Source organism: Ostrea edulis, chromosome 10, assembly GCF_947568905.1.
Source record: "Ostrea edulis chromosome 10, xbOstEdul1.1, whole genome shotgun sequence".
In the NCBI taxonomy this organism is placed as follows: Eukaryota; Metazoa; Mollusca; class Bivalvia; order Ostreida; family Ostreidae; genus Ostrea; species Ostrea edulis.
The window spans coordinates 24476937-24494933 of record NC_079173.1 but is presented as its reverse complement, the minus strand read 5'-3'; the positions used below and the strand labels follow the sequence as shown (position 1 = coordinate 24494933).

General features: G+C 38.1%; 1 protein-coding gene across 1 annotated transcript in view; it reads left to right on the top strand.

The window, feature by feature from the left end:
- Window positions 1-5970: 5970 nt before the first annotated feature.
- Window positions 5971-17997, top strand: part of LOC125665600 (inhibin beta A chain-like) — a 32200-nt gene continuing 20173 nt past the window's right edge. Inside the window, exon 1 of the mRNA XM_048898313.2 lies at window positions 5971-6237. The gene's annotated coding sequence lies outside the window, so the exon portion shown is untranslated. The remainder of the gene's footprint in view (window positions 6238-17997) is intronic.

Sequence of the window (17997 nt, the reverse complement as noted above, 5' to 3'; positions counted from 1 at the left end):
CAGTGTGTCACGTGCCATTTTTGCTGACCTTTGACCTTGACCTTTTATATAAAGGTCAAATAATAGAATTTTTGGAGCATTGTTTCGTCCCGACCATAACGTTTTAGTCTTTTGACAAAGACTTTTGATATGTGGTATGTTGGCAAGTTTAATTTACTATCATATGTTTACAACACTGTTCTAAGGTTGAACCACGCATACATGTAGGCGAATGTTATGTACCGTAAGTCTTAATTTTCCACTCAAATGATGAACCCTAAAATGTTTTTAAATACTATAGAAAATGGAACTACATCAGTTTTAATGTGCTAAAACAATTCTTCCTAGTTCAGTATTGAATTATGAAACAATCGGTACATGTATATTGTTTTTCATATTGCTTAATAATTTTTACTCTGAAAATAGAAAGTTAATTTGATGCTGAAATATTTCGCTTTATAACATCAACACGCAGTCTGTAGCAGCATGACGTCATCCGGGTATCTAAATTTATTTAACAGTGCGTAGTTCCGTATTGTTGTCTGTGTTTTGGATTAGCCCTAAATGTCCCGTTCTTGAACGTTAGTCGATGGAAACATTTTGGTACAAGTTGTGCAGATGTGTTACCGGGATTGTGCAAGTCATGTGAATCCAACGAAAGAAATATTGAGGATAACCAGTGTAGCCCAAACTTTGGATTTTGAATCAGTTGTCTCTTGTACAGAGTTACCATTAATTGCGGCTGAGGTTCAACCCGGCTGGATGGATATTTGAACTGATGCCTTCACCGAATCTCGGAGCAGTCCTTCATAGTTCAGGAAATATACATTCAGCTTCCATCGCTTCTAGCAATTAATCTGCACTTAAGTGACATTGCCGCTCGCTTCAGATAAGTTATTTGACTGTTAAACTAACTCTCTGTCACTATATTTATAGGTTATAGACTTTGTATGGGAAAATATGACGACCGCGTTTTTTGGCGCGTAGACGGACCGAGCTTGCGACAAAAAACGAGGTCGTCATATTTTCCCAGACAAAGTCTATAACCTTTTTATTATATACTTTCAATTTCATTTAAAAACTAACAATAATTCATTTTTTACAATTTCTTTATCCGAGTAAAAGATGAAAAACACGAAAAATTTGAAAATTAACGACGTAGTAATTTGCTTGTGTATTGATTGTGACGTAATGTTTGCGGGCCGGAATGTTTCCGGGCATATATCGTGTGATACATGCCCGCACACTTTTAAAGAAAAAAGAAGAGATGAAATTGAAATTATATAATAAGCATTAATATTGTATTACTTACCGTCTACTTATATAAATTCCACAATAAAACGAGTATGGGAAGATATACAGTAGGTATGTGGAGATAATATATCTCGCTAATTTAGTAAAACAGACTATAGGAACTCTTCAATTTCGGGAGATAAAATATTGTGCCATGGAAGTCATCAGTTGAAGGGAAATTTTGGTGATCGATTTATGGCAAGCAGTACAGGGTTACACTGTAATAGTGACAGAGAGTTGATTTAACAATCAAATCACTTAATTGAAGCGAATGACTGCGTCACCTCAATGCACATTAATTCCTAGAACCGCCCGAAATTAAATGTGAATTTCCAGGCCTGAATTTTGAAGGACTACTCCGAGATTCGGTGAAGACGTCAGTCCAAATATCCAACCGAGCCAAGATGTTAGTACCTTAGGGATCACATGAGCGACTTCGTGTATGATATACACTTGTGCAACAAAACGAACACATGAAAGTTACAAGTCAAATTATCTAAAGTAAAAATGGGGGGTGGGGTTGAATCAAATCTCAAATGTGCGTGTAACTATTTGTGGTGTTTTTCCTTTCATAACAAGATGTGTTTATGAAACACAAATGCCCCCGATAATGGCCAATTCCGAAGATGGCCAAGGTCACAAGGGCAAATACCTTGGTACCAGTAGAAAGATCTTGTCAAAAGAAATGCTCATGTACAATATGAAATCTCTAATATTTACCATTTAGAAGTTATGCACAATGTAAAAAGAAAATTAAAGTAGGTCAAATGTCAAGGTCAAAAGGTTCAATACCAACGGAAAGATCTTGTAACAAGGAATACTCCTGTGAAATATCAAAGCTCTATCTCTTACTGTTCAAGAGTTATTAGCAAGGTTAAAGTTTTCAAAAAGTAGGTCAAACTCCAAGGTCAAGGTCACAGGGTAAAAAATGTTGGTACCCACGTAAAGGTCTTGTCACAAGGAATACGCATGTGAAATATCAAAGTTCTATCACTTACTATTCAAAATGTATTAGCAAGGTTAAAGTTTTCAAAAAGTAGGTCAAATTCCAAGGTCAAGGGTAAAAAATGTTGGTACCCACGGAAAGGTCTTGTCACAAGGAATACTCATGTGAAATATCAAAGCTCTATCACTTACTGTTCAAAAGTTATTAACAAGGTTGAAGTTTTCAAAAAGTAGGTCAAACTCCAAGGTCAAGGTCACGGGGTCAAAAATGTTGGTACTCACGGAAAGGTCTTGTCACAAGGAATACTCAAGTGAATTTTCAAAGCTCTGTCACTTACTGTTCAAAAGTTATTAGCAAGGTTAAAGTTTCAGACAGAATGACACAATTACACAATTACAGAATGACAGACAGGACAAAAACAATATGCCCCCCCCCCCCCCCCCGATCTTCGATCTCGGGGGCATAAAAAGTGTACAATAACTGGAGATACATCAGTGAGCGGAACATTTGCGTATTTTTTAAATGTGTAAATAAATTATTGAACACCACCTGACAGTTTCAACACATTCCTCGTTCAAATTGGTGAAGTTCAAATCAAAATTCACGAGATCTTGGCCCGCGGCCGTGTCGATGTCCATTTTATCTTCTCCTAGTTTAATTTCACGAGATGTGTGATTCATTTCAACTTCATCACATGCTTGTGTTACAATCCTCTGATCATCATTGAATGAAAACTGTAGACCCAAATCGTGTAAATCGCCAATGTTTATAGTTGAAGTGCTCTGATCAGACACATTCTGATCATCTTCTCTCATTAACAATCTGGCGAATAGTGCGCGAGGAACTTGCTTGGCGGGAAGAGGAAATTACCCAAGCGATCACCTGACAAAAACTTTCCTTTTCATTGAGGTAATCAACAAAATCATGCAATCTTGACAAATATTACATGCTACAAGGAAGTTATTGCATATTTACGTCGGTGTAATTTGATTTGTCACCGCCCTTTGTCCAAATGAATTAAGATACACCGAAATAAATATACAATAACTAGTACTTATTCATTTTGCCACCAGACAAAGATATGCATGAAGGACAACCAATCAAAGTAATAGCGCCACAGAAAAGGTAAAAGTGAAACTGAAAAGACCGGAGCACTTAACCCTACCTGACAGAGTCATGTACTCTACCAGCGGAGCTATCTGGAAACCAACTGACCACATTTCTCACTCCACTGTACTGGAATGAGGAAAAGTGCAACAGTGTTGGATAGCCAAGCGTTTGACTTGTCTATAGTCTATACATTAACAACAAATACGATAACAAATCTGTAACTTGCTGTAATCTATTCTGATTTAGTAATTAAATGACAAATGCTTGTACTTTGGGATTCAACTGTATGTATAGATAATTGTTCTAGAAAACATACTAGTAGACATTGTATTTTAGATTTAGAGCAGAGGTTATTGAATAATAAAATCTAACTCATGGTAAGGAGAGTGATGGAGTGAACATGTTTCACTGAAGTAACTGGATACATATATGGTGACCACGTGATACATATATGGTGACCACGTGATTCTATGGACTCGGGACAGTGCAGCATCTACCATGAACTTCATTTTCAGGTCACACCCGAAAGATTGATCATATGGAGACGTCACCATTGCTGGTAAAGGACTGCGAAATTTAGGCCTATGATCGGCGCTTACGACCTTTGAGCAGGGAGGGATATTTATCGTGTCACACTTGCTGTGACACGGGGCCTCGGTTTTTACGGTCTCATCCGAAGGACCGATCCATTTAGGCGCCTTCAACTACAAGCAAGGGGTACTGAGGACCTATTCTAACCTGGATCCCCACGGGACAATATATTTACGACATCCAACAAATAATATTTATTATACTTTCATGTAAAATACTCGAATCTGATTGATCGAGATGCATTTGAAAAAAAACCCATATTGTTACTTTCTGAGAACAGAAAGCACGCACTCCAGGGTGATAGTATCTAGCAACGGGTAACAGTACTTGACAACGGGTGATATTATAAAATAAAGTATCACATGCGTCAAATTTATGCGCGTACGGTTCGCCGTAGATTGTTAGACGACGTCGTTTGAGCGTTTGTAATAAACAAGAATACCCCCATCGATATATGAAATATCGCATGACAGTGATTGATCAAATGTCAACAGACGTAAGTCTTTCTGCTTTGTTGTTTATATAACATTCAGTATGATAAAACAAATATTGCATGTAGTTGAGGGTGACGCCTCGGTTCACAACGGTTTTCTCGGGGTGACAATTTTCAATGTTACCCTCAACTACATGCAATATTTTATATAATGCCGAAGGAACAGGGGGCCTCCGTGGCTGAGTGGTTAGAGCACCGCGCTCAAAATCACACGGCCTCTCACCTCTGATCGGCGCGGGTTCGAATCCCGTTCGCGCCGGTAAGTGAGAAAGTTTCCCAGTTTACTTTCGGAAGATCGGTGGTCTCTTTCCAGGAACATTGTATCAGGGTTCCCTCTTCCACCAACAAAAACTGGACGCCACCAGATAACTGATAACTTGTTGAATGTGGCGAAAAACATCAAAACAATCTATCAATCAATGGAAGTAATAATAAAAAGTAGGTCAAATTCCAAGGTCAAGGGTAAAAAATGTTGGTACTCACGGAAAGGTCTTGTCACAAGGAATACTCATGTGAAATATCAAAGCTCTATCACTTACTGTTCAAAAGTTATTAGCAAGGTTATAGTTTTCAAAAAGTAAGTCAAACTCCAAGGTCACGGGGTCAAAAATGTTGGTACCCACGGAAAGGTCTTGTCACAAGGAATACGCATGTGAAATATCAAAGCTCTATCACTTACTGTTCAAAAGTTCTGTACCAGTTGATTTGAAACTTAATTTTTCCGGAATTTTCATATATCCAAAAATACCGGAGTTTTTTTTTCTCTCCGTCGTATCGCGATACGTATCGTGTGACGAATTATCCTGATATACCGATAAAATCGCACATCTCTAATTTCTTGCCTCCTACGGAGGATATAATTGTACTTGTGAAGTGACATCGCCAGCTTTATGGGGATTGATTGATTGTATCTTGTTTAACGCCCCTTTCGAAGATTTTTCACTCAGATGGAGACGTCTTTAGGTGGAGGGCCACTACTTTTGGCCTATATATAGCGCTTACGGCCGTAAACATGTACCAGACAGGGTTCTTTATCGTGCCAACTTCCACCATGACACGTTTTTAAGGTCAAATCCAAAAACACTGTGACCTTTACTCGCATGGAATGCTGGGTACTCAGCGAAGGAACAGCCACTAGCTGTTAAACGTCTTAGGTTTGACGCGGTACTGAGATTAAATACGAGGCCTCTAAGTTACGAAATGAGTGCCCTAACCACTTGCTAGTCTACTCCGATCGGAAGTAGTACAGTGTACTTAATACATATCAAGTCTGTGTCAGAAAATATGCCTTAGAACCAGTATTTCCGGAAAACATTTGTATGTGCCCCAATGCATTGATTTGACCGTTGCATTGCTATTAGAAATGAACTCGTTAAAAGTCGATCTCTTTTGTAAGAAATAACGAATACAGAGAGTAGCATTAAGAGCGTCTCAATGATCACATTAGGCCTTTCATCAGGCTTTTTTCAAAGCTTATTACCCAAATTTATTTTTTCGATAATCTGAAAATAGAATTTCAAGGGTCCCGGCGACCATTCGCGACGCATAGGAAACCCGCGACTGAGTGAGAACTATTCACGCTAGTCCTCGGTTCGTCAGACATTGGACATAAATCATATTTTATGAAATATTATGATATTGACCTTAATCAATAATTTCTGGCGGGAAATATTCCTTTACTGCTTCCCACTGACGTGCGAGTACTTAAGTACAATGGCTAGAGGACTCATGCTCATTTACAAGCGTCCTTGTTAAGGATTACTATTTGACAAAAAGAATTAATGAAGTCAGTGGGAAGGAGCTGACAGTGTGGACAATTTAAGAGGTGAGTCTATACTCTGAATTTACCTTTCTTTGTCAATTTGCAGAAACTTTCCTTTTCGTGGTGGTACATGTATCTTCAGTTGTATATGGCATGCATGTTTTATCATCAACTGGTCGTTAATCCCTTGAGCATCTTCTCTGGGTTCATCTCTTATAACTTTACACTTTTAGAGCCATAGTATTTTCCGCCAATGCTTCAGTAACAACCGTTAATCACGTATACTGATTTTGTTAGTGTTGCCGATAAATTAAATGTCTATATATAAAATTTTGATGTTTGCCTTTTCTCATAAATTGTGATAATTTCCTCAAAGCTTTTGGGACACAATCCAGTACTGAATAATTTAGTGAAGTTAAATTATACAAATTATTAAAATAACCCATCATGGTAAATATCTGAACCAATACGTAGAAATGTTTCATTGATATGTGTTAAAAAAATAGATAGGCTAATAATTAGAAAAAATAGGTTGATAATTAGAAAAAAATAAACCTTTCCGAGCGCTTACTCTTTCTCTTTAAAAAGTAATAAATGTGACGGATTGCAGAAATAATGGTTTTGTTAACAAGCAATTAATATTACTGGTTCAGTGGCTAATGAGCAATACGATACCTTGTTGTAATAAACGCAACAGCATTTAATATAATCCACAAATTGCCAATTGGTAAAATAGGCAACGAGAACGGCATTAGTTAGAGATGTATGGCTTATATTTCTAGTTATAATTACAGGGTTTAGCATTCGTTACACAGAACAAAATCAATTCTGACGGTATAATAAACATGCTTATTTTGCACGATTCCTTAAGAAATTGTACTCACTTGTACATCTCTGACAATTTATCTATTTTACAAGTAGGAAATGGTTCCACTCTCACGCGGATTTTCGATACAAGGCGATGCACGTGTGAAAGGTCATGAGTTCGAACATCGCCCAAGTCAGACCTGAGACTTGAAGAGGCTGTCACCGTCTGTGATTTTAGCGATTTTATCGGCGTATGTCATGTCCATGCCCGCCATTTTATCATTTATTTTTTTCCTGGGTGTTTGCTTGATTTCCCCTCTTAACAATACAGTAATACAGAGCAGAACTTCCTAAAGCTATGAGACATATTTGGCTGCCCTTTATAATGGTTTATATAGTACTCTCTCATTAGATGTTATTGCTAATGAAAGGTGAAGATAGTGAACAGTGATCAATCTCATAACTCCTATAAGCAATACAAAATAGACTGTTGGGCAAACACGGAACCCTTGGATATACCAGAGGTGGAATCAGGTGCCTAGGAGGAGTAAGCATTCCCTGTCGACCGGTCATACCCGCCGTGAGCCCTATATCCTGATCAGGTAAACGGGATTATCCGTAGTCAAAATCAGTGTGTCAAGAATGGCCTAACAATCGGTATGAAACACGTCAGATAGCATTTGACCTAATGATAGGTTGTATTGGCAAACTAGATCGTTATAACGACCATATAATTTGCGAAATGCTGACTTTAAACGAGACTGTTGGAACCCTGCACCATCAACTTGTTTTTCAGTAGCCTGCTTCGATTTACTACTTTATTAGATCTTAGAATTCAACCTTTTACTTTAATATCATATTAACTTATGATTATAAAATCAATGAAAAATTGGCGGAGCCAAAGAATTCAATCATTTGCTTTAACATCATGTGAGCATTGAAATAATTGAAAATTTGGCCAAGAAGTTGATGTAGCAGCCAATGTTGTACTTCCACGAACACTTGCAAGGGGCGGGGGGTGCCCTAAGCTTCTCCACCATTGAAATTAGAGTCATGGGGGTCCCCTGACGTGGTACTCCTAGGCTATCGATCCGATTTGATAACATTATTTAACGTCCCTTTCGAGAAATGTTTCACTCACATGGAGACGTCACCATTGCCGGTGAAGGGCTGCATAATTTCGGCACTTACAGCCTTTGAGTACGGAGGGATCTTCATCGTGCTAAACCTGCTGCGACGCGGGGCTCCGATTCTTGCGGTCTCATCCGAAGGACCGCCTAATTTAGTCGCCTCTTATGACAAGCAAGGGGTACTGAGAACCTAGCCTAACCCGGATCCCCACGGAACATAGGTCTACTTTCGGTGCTTCTCATATTGCATGTAGTGAGTAGAATAGTTCTATGAGCGAATGCACCTGTGAAATGAACTAAAATGCTGAATTATCGAACAAAACCATTTCAGGGTTGCTATTTAAAGTGTTCCAAATGAAAAGTAGGCAAGTTATATCTTATGTTACATCATTTGATTATCATATGACGCACTGACGATAGGAAAAATTTACGATCCTACATTTCCATACAACCATGATAAACTTTACCAATCTACGATTACTCTTTACAAAAATTTGGTTTTATCAACTCGATTAGCTTGACTGCTTATAATCAAAGCCCCGGGTCTAGTAATTTCAAGGATGCCTACAGAGATTCTACAATATTAAATTCCTGTGATTGTAATGATGGTTCGCCATTAAATAACGTTGTCAAGTACGACATTTCAGGGACAGATTTTTATTTGAGATTTTATCCTGCACATGACCCAGAAAAGTTAACCCAATAAATCCAGGTGATATAATTGCTTTGTGTGTCGGCGATATTACTGTGAGGACGAGGTGTATTCTGTGTATCTTTCTAACAATAAATGGCTAATGTTGGTAGGAGAATACTATTCTTATCTTCCACCGTCTCCTGCCTAAACATGAAGAGGGATCGCAAAGTATCGCCCTCCTTTGCCGTTTACCCTTTACTGGCACAGAGAAGGAAAGCAAAGTGAAATCGGTCGATGCCACAAATAGCTCATATGTTAGGCCTATCATTTGTAGAGGCGATGTTTCTTTTTAGGTAAAATGCTATTAAGGTTCCTCCTATAGGCGGTGGCCTACTGTGTCCATCCACTCTGTGTGTAGTCTGTCCGTGCAAGCGTATTTTTTCCCGGACTTCTCATGACGTTTCCGGCAGCTATTGAATTGAACTTATATGAATGGGTTATAGATCAAGTTAAAGCTTTTTTGGCCTATTTTCGATAAAGCTATGAACCTTGACCTTACCAAATAATACCACTAAGTGGAGCCCTTTTATCATGCTCGACTTGATATTGTGTGACAGGTTAAACGAATTACTGAGAACAGCTTTTAGAACTCGAGCACAGAAACAAATGCTTTACGAAATGTTTTACATTTTCAACAGAGTTATCATGGGATTGGGGGGGGTTGGGTGTTGTGTTACTTTCTTTCTTTCAATTTTGGGTTTTTGTTTTCATTTTGCAATTCTTACCCTCGTCCCAAATCACTTACATATATTAGAACATGTATATGTAAATATCAAGAAATCAACCGTGTGCAATTGTGTATTTCCGCTTTTATTTCTCAATGAATATTGAAGGGGATAGGCAAACCGTCTTGGCGAGGGTTTTTTTTTTCATTGTAAAACAAATACAAGAAACCTACACTACCTACAGTTTTCAGGAAAAGAAAATTAGGTCTTCTTTTTAGCCTAGTCGTCAAGGCGTTCTATTCGTACACGGTAGACCCGTATTCGATCTCAGTGCCTCATCATAAGAAGTGAAAGTCACAGGTCGTGCAGATATGAACTTTAAAAGGTCATGCTAGGCGTTGGTACGATAAAGAAACCACACTATTTCGGCCTGAGCACCGTGCATACTAAGTTAATATGTAATGCACTTCACCCAAAGCTGGTGTCTTCTCCAGATGAATGAAAAATACCCAGGGACGTATAACAAGCATTTTATTGTTTAAGTAACCAGCACTGTGCAATACTTGATTACATTATATGCACTAGATCCGGGACGTTAACACCGAGACGAGTTCACGTGTACTGTATTAGACCCAGTCTGTGGGACGTTAACACCGAGACGAGTTCACGTGTACTGTATTAGACCCAGCCTCCGGGACGTTAACACCGAGACGAGTTCACGTGTACTGTATTAGACCCAGTCTGTGGGACGTTAACACCGAGACGAGCTCACGTGTACTGTATTAGACCCAGCCTCTGGGACGTTAACACCGAGACGATCTCACGTGTACTGTATTAGACCCAGCCTCAGGGACGTTAACACCGAGACGAGTTCACGTGTACTGTATTAGACCCAGTCTGTGGGACGTTAACACCGAGACGAGCTCACGTGTACTGTATTAGACCCAGCCTCTGGGACGTTAACACCGAGACGATCTCACGTGTACTGTATTAGACCCAGTCTCCGGGACGTTAACACCGCGACGAGCTCACGTGTACTGTATTAGACCCAGTCTGTGGGACGTTAACACCGAGACGAGCTCACGTGTACTGTATTAGACCCAGCCTCTGGGACGTTAACACCGAGACGAGCTCACGTGTACTGTATTAAACCCAGCCTCTGGGACGTTAACACCGAGACGATCTCACGTGTACTGTATTAGACCCAGCCTCAGGGACGTTAACACCGAGACGAGCTCACGTTTATTTCAGTCTTATTTTAAGTAAGACTTGGTTAAATTCTTAAGTCTAAGGTTTGATGACTGTTCGTTATTTTCACTTTTCATCTGAACTTCATTAAAGATAATGTTCACATGCGCTCAGTTGACAGAGCACTCGTTCAGCAAAACTGGAGGGCGTGACTTTGCAGGAAGTCTTCAAAAGCCCGACATATGAAGTGACAGTTTCTGGGATGCGAGCTTTAAATCAGCACACTGTATTACAGGTTTTATAGTTCGAGATAGCACTGCGTTTGAAATACGGCAGAGGACATAGATTGACTGATGACATAAGAAACAAAATATCAGATTAGAGTCAATATCGTGTCTCGTATTCATAATTTATTTTAATTTATGAGCGAAATATTACGTGTTTTCCGATTGGCTGATATCCAACAATCTACAGAAATGGAACGTTAAGGTATTTACCTGCACCATCGAGGTAAATACAAACTTTTGATTTCTAACAGCTGGCCTACTCCCAACATAGATACTCTTAATCATTATATTTGGTTATTCTATGAAAACTGTCGTGCACTCATTGTAAAGAAAAGGCGAGTACTGGAGGATGTACAATTGACAATTGTGGATTTACTGTTCGTTATTTTCACCTTTTCATACAACATCGAACCCGATCTAAGGAAGACCGCTCAGCTATCGTTTAGTACCTTCTACATGTTATATTAGCCGGTTTCCATGTTTTTAAAATATTTAGTCATATTATAAGCAAACACTTTCGATTAGGTCTTGCGTCTAGTTGTATACAAAAATGGCCGACCAGATATCATTTCGTAGGTTCTAGTAACCAATTTCAAGATATCATATAATACACTAAGTATTCACATTTTGTACTTTTCAGGTAGCAAAAACGTGGCATTGACTTCAAAATGTCATTAATTGTACCAAAGCAAAATTCAGAATTTTGACAAAAATTTCCTATATCTTTATACAAAATCTGAATATCTAAAAGTTTGCGTCTGAATGACGTCACAATGCAAGCCAAAATATATTACTATTTAATGCGAGCAATAAGGGCGATATAAAAATCAAACAGATGAACACATGATTTATACTTCTCTACTGTGATCATTGTGATTTAGCCAAATACACTTGAATACAACCAATGAAATTGCAGGAGTATGTCACTCATATTAATGATACCTCATATCACATTACCTGTAACGGTGGTAGTATCGACTGACAATTAGCCCTGCGTCTAACACATACATGTAAGAACTTTCCCGCGTCTAACACGTAAGAACTTTCCCCACGTCTAACACAGAAGAACTTTCCCACGTCTAACACAGGAATGGCGGTCTAGTCTTGCTTATACTTGTTTAGCAGTAAACAAGGGACATATTTCCTGTTTACGAGCCGATGCTTTTCGACATTTCTGGCGGATCTGTTACGACATCAAGAAAATATTTGATGGATGTTGTAAATTCCCATTACAAGTCCTCTTTAATATCCATAATTGATACTTTCTGATCAGTTTTTGTAAGGATAGTTATCCATATCAACCATACTGCATTATGCTTCATGAAATAATAGATTTATTTTCAATTATGTTCACGATTTGATTCATTACAACAGATACATACATACATATTGAAATATTTCGACCTTATACGTTATTTTCTTGGGTTTTTTTTTTTTTTTTTTTTTTTGTTTGTTTGTTTTGTTGTTGTTTTTTCTTCATTACTTTCTCCCGCAAAAAGATTAGCCTTAAAAATAATTTTTTTCTATATACAAACTAGCAGCCCGAGTGCATCTCTAGAAGTAATCTGAGCCACCAACATCAAATAGTTCCTTTTTAAAAAAAAAAATGATTATTTCTACAAAATATTCAAAGTCCTCTAATCAGGGGTACAAAAATTAGAAAATGATAATGGGAAATGATGGGGGAAAATGGTACATGAACAAAAAAATCTTTAAAATTTATGAAACTATTAAGTTTAATATTTTTGATTGGAGAATTACCGATGTGATACCTTTACCTATACTAGTTTATAGGCAAGGCACTAAACCCATATACTGAGTTTAAATATGAAAGGGATTTAAAAGTGAAATATGGTGTGAGTATGCCCGATTTCAGCTCTATGGATACAATACAAATTTTATGTTGTACTTTGCGAATGTATCACATAAGAGCATAATGATTGGCTCCAAACATGAGGATGTTCTCTAACTGTTTATTTTTATGATTCCTCCCTGTTAGCTTGCCAAACATAAGCTGATGGTAAAAGTACACGCATTTGTAAGTTGTGGACAATATACCATTGTTAAGGTATTTTTGTAAACAGACGCTCGGTATTGGGAGTTTAAAGTCAATTGTGTTTTGGAGAATATTTTTGAAGCTGAAGCCCGGTGTGACGATAGACTTTTGCACAATGAAGGACTCTCGCTACAAACGATTTAATGCCCTGCGATATTGTGAAGAATGGGTTTTTTTTCTTTTCTTACACTTTTATGAAATCAATAAACATATATTTATCAGAGTTGCTATTTTTTTATTTTTTTTATTTGTGATGTGTTTGTATTTGTTTTGCTTTTTCTGCCCTGATCCGACGTGATACATCAAGTCCGAGACGAATGAGTCATACAGAAATTTATCACGATTAATCTAGTTTAAGACTATTTCCACCATACTGACAGTTGTTCGATGGCCTTTCTGCGAGTTAATGCTCTTGGGTCAATCAAGTAGAGGCAACTGCCAATGTTCTGAAACTCGGTCACATGTATGGATGACGTGAATGATAACGGCATGTGTTGTATGAAGAAAACAATATTACAGATAGCGACAATGGATAATTCAAATGTGTTTTAGGAGTATTCCATATACGAAAATGTGTGAACTTTCCCATTAATGCCGGCATCATCAAAGACAGTGTGTGGGAGAAACGGATTTATGGGAGACTAAAGAGGCTTCCGGTTTGGGCTCTTGTGAATGAAAATTGCTGGAAAAATCGAATTTTTTCATCTCACGATAAAACTTAAAGTGAAGAACGCTATTTCAGGCCCAGATAACTACACATTGTGGTCTATTAAGTACCTAAGAAATTTCCCATTAATTACCGATGGGCTCCAATCTTTTAAGATTCTGAGGAAAATTATTCATTATCTGAGATTTAACAAAATTATTATCTGCATTTTGAGTTGGAGATTAGTGTCGTCAGTTCCCCTCAGACATCGCTAGACGAGTCGATCGTCATATCACGCGTTATAGGCAGTCATAAACATGATTCTCCTATAAATGATTTTCCTTAGCCTCAATATCTGTCTCTAAGTGTAAACTGTTTCAGACTTGTTCTTCTGTTAATGATAAGATCTTTGTAACGTGAAAAGTGCTTTATTGTACGCCTACGCCAAAAGCTGGCCATTTATTTATGGAAAAGTCAAACTTTCCGAGGCGGTGGTACGATAAAATGCCATCACTGTTTCGCTCCTGAAGCAGCATATGTAGGTCATTTTTTGTGGCTTCGCCTACAGGTTGCGCCATTTTATTAATTTTACCTAAAGGGAAAAGAGTACCAATTCATTTCCCATAGACCTCAATGTTAACCTTTGGCCCTCTCACTAATTAACTATATCGATTTTAAACAAATGACCGCAAATATTTCAAAGTTCATTCCAAATGTTGATAAAAAATGACAAAAAATATATAGGGTCCCGTGCCTTTTATAGGCCATATTTGAACTTTTTTTTTTTTTTTTTTTTTTTTTTTTTTTTACAACACATAGCAATCTGCAGTAAATTACACACTTCATTTTAAGGACACCCGTACCATGGTAATTTCCTCAGTCATTTCTCGATTTTGTGCGATAATTTTTCATCCTGACAATTAATTTGAACCTCTATAATATTTCTTTCAATTCCAAATAATTTCACTCTTGATATTAGCCAATCACGCAACACCAAGACATTTATACCTCCGCTCAATCTTGGGTAAACTGCGTCCGGGTTACGCATGCGGGGGTTTGGTACTCTCATTCCTATATGTATTTACCAAAATTACTCACTTTTCATTTGACCCTGCTCCCTTAAAGTAAACTTCTCATAAATTTTACTTTCATGCCATGTAGTACTATTCTTAATGACCATGTCCATACCAAACATGCTTGTCCCATCTAGCAAAGTATGAGAGTGTGGTTACAATATACAGTGAGGACAACAATGTGCTAAGTCAGCTCGTCAAAAAAAAAAAAAAAAAAAAAATAAATCACCCTCAACTACAACAAAGACTTTTCAAAAATATTTCAGTCAATCTTTTTTTTTAACTTACAAAATATCAAACACGATATACCCGAATGTACACCAAACATAGGCATTCAGAACCTACTTCTGAAAGAAAGTTCGCGACATACGTATATGAGGCAGGAAGTCTGAGGGCCGCTTAGAGGCCCGAAATCACCAAAAGCTCCTAGATTTTATAGGGTTTGAAATATATCTATTATATTGTCATTTTTACTATTTTCTGTCATTTATAATGAGGTGAAATTAATAAAATGATGCAAATTGTAAGTCTTTTAGGGAAAAAAAATGTAAGTTCTCCCAATAAAATAATTTCAATAGATCAAACGATTTTGTCATTTATTTCTCCGAGAGTGGACGAAATGGTTGATTCTTTTTTATCGTTTACATTTTTCTAAACAAGAGACCACGATTTACCTTAAATTTTAAAATTTGACGGGAGGGGGGGGGGTGAGGGGTGCCGACTGCGCCCTCATAAATCCGCCACTGGCCTCTTATTGTCCTCTGCATGATATTAATGGTTCCACCCAAATAACTTCAGGAACACGCACGATGGATTTCATAGTTGCAGAATGACTGAACCGTTCTAATTATTAATAAAAATACTGTTTGCCATTTTATCATTAGTTACATGAGATTTACTTAGTTGCCTAATCCCTATCCTTAGTAGAAATTAGATATTGCTTGAATAAATATGTTGCACCAGATCATAAGACGAGAAATAGGCTGTACCACGTGATCCGTATTCCCTTACCGCAAGATAATCTGACTGGTCACCATTTATCGCCAGATAAAACATATCGATGGAAGGACGAAAATTAAACGTCACGACTGCTCCAGTTCTCTTTCAACGTGATGCGCTTGATATTTCAATGGAATATCCCACCCAGATCCAAATATAGATTTCTCGTGCTAAACTTGGCCCGATAAGAACATTTCTAAACGTACCGGAAGCTGATATTTACACGAACCCACATATAGCACAGAGTGCATGGCCTACTGACATAATCTTTTGCATGTTTGAAGTGACCGATAATGGAACTGCACTAAAAACACGCGATGAGAATTTATCTTTTCTGAGACGTGAACTACGAAAGCCTTTTCGCTTTATATTACTATAAACACAATACGTGAAGTTTACATAGGAAGATCAGCAAATAAAATGAGTCGCGAGAGATTTGGGACAAAAAGTTCCAAGGCTTAATTTTAATTAAAAATCTATTATAGCTCAATAGCTTTTCTTGTCACTGCCATGCGGTATTCATTGGCCGTAACGATAACTTTAGATGTGATGTATGTTGATGCAAGGGGTGGATAAAGTTAGCACTAAGGCTATAAAATTATACAACCCTCTACTATAGAACCAAGGCTGTAAACTGAGACAACCCTCTACTATAGCACCAAGGCTGTAAAACTGAGACAACCCTCTACTATAGCACCAAGGCTGTAAAACTGAGACAACCCTCTACTATAGAACCAAGGCTGTAAAACTGAGACAACCCTCTACTATAGAACCAAGGCTGTAAAACTGAGACAACCCTCTACTATATCACCAAGGTTGTAAAACTGACCACCCTCTACTATAGAACTAAGGTTGTAAAACTGAGACAACCCTCTACTATAGAACCAAGGCTGTAAAACTGAGACAACCCTCTACTATAGAACCAAGGCTGTAAAACTGATACAACCTTCTACTATAGAACCAAGGCTGTAAAACTGAGACAACCCTCTACTATATCACCAAGGTTGTAAAACTGACCACCCTCTACTATAGAACTAAGGTTGTAAAACTGAGACAACCCTCTACTATAGAACCAAGGCTGTAAAACTGAGACAACCCTCTACTATAGAACCAAGGCTGTAAAACTGATACAACCTTCTACTACAGAACCAAGTCTGTAAACTGAGACAACCCTCTACTACAGAACCAAGGCTGTTAAACTGATACATGTACAACCCTCTACTATAGAACCAAGGCTGTAAAACTGAGACAACCCTCTACTATAGCACTAAGACTGTTAAACTGAAACCAATCTCTACTATAGCAACAAAGCTGTTAAACTGAAACAGATATCTACTATAGCACCAAGGCTGTAAACTGAGACAACCCTCTACTATAGAACCAAGGCTGTAAAACTGAGACAACCCTCTACTACAGAACCAATGCTGTAAAACTGAGACAACTCTCTACTATAGCACTAAGGCTGTAAACTGATACAACCCTATACTATAGCACCAAGACTGTAAACTGAGACAACCCTCTACTACAGACACAACGCTGTAAAACTGAGACAACCCTCCACTATAGCATCAATGCTGTTAAACTGAGACAACCCTCTACTACAGAACCAAGGCTGTAAAACAGAGACAACCCTCTACTACAGAACCAAGGCTGTAAACTGATACAACCCTCTACTATAGCACCAACGCTGTTAAACTCAGACAAATCTCTACTATAGCAACAAGGCTGTAAAACTGGAACAACCCTCTACTATAGCACCAAAGCTGTTAAACTGAGACAACCCTCTACTATAGAACCAAGGCTGTTAAACTGAGGCAAATATATACTATAGCACCAAGACTGTTAAACTGAAACAAATCTCTACTATGGCAACAAGGCTGCAAAACTGAGACAATCCTCTACTACAGAATCAAGGCTGTAAAACTGAGACAACCCTCTACTATAGCACCAACGCTGTTAAACTGAGACAAATCTCTACTATAGCGCCAAGGCTGTAAACAGAGACAAGTGTTTCACACATACAAGGATCACTGTAATCAGTAGTAATATTGAAAGCTTTCTGACTTCATTTAATCTTGGAGTGACCATACTGGGACCTCATATACCCCAGTGGTGACCATAGCGTGACCTTGTTTACTCCTGGAGTGGTCATATTGCGATGTCATTTACTTCTTGGTGTGACCATACTATGACCGTGTACTGCTACAGATCATGACCACATTGTGACCTCGTCGGAGTGACCATATTGTAACCTTCAACTCCTGGATGACCAGACTGT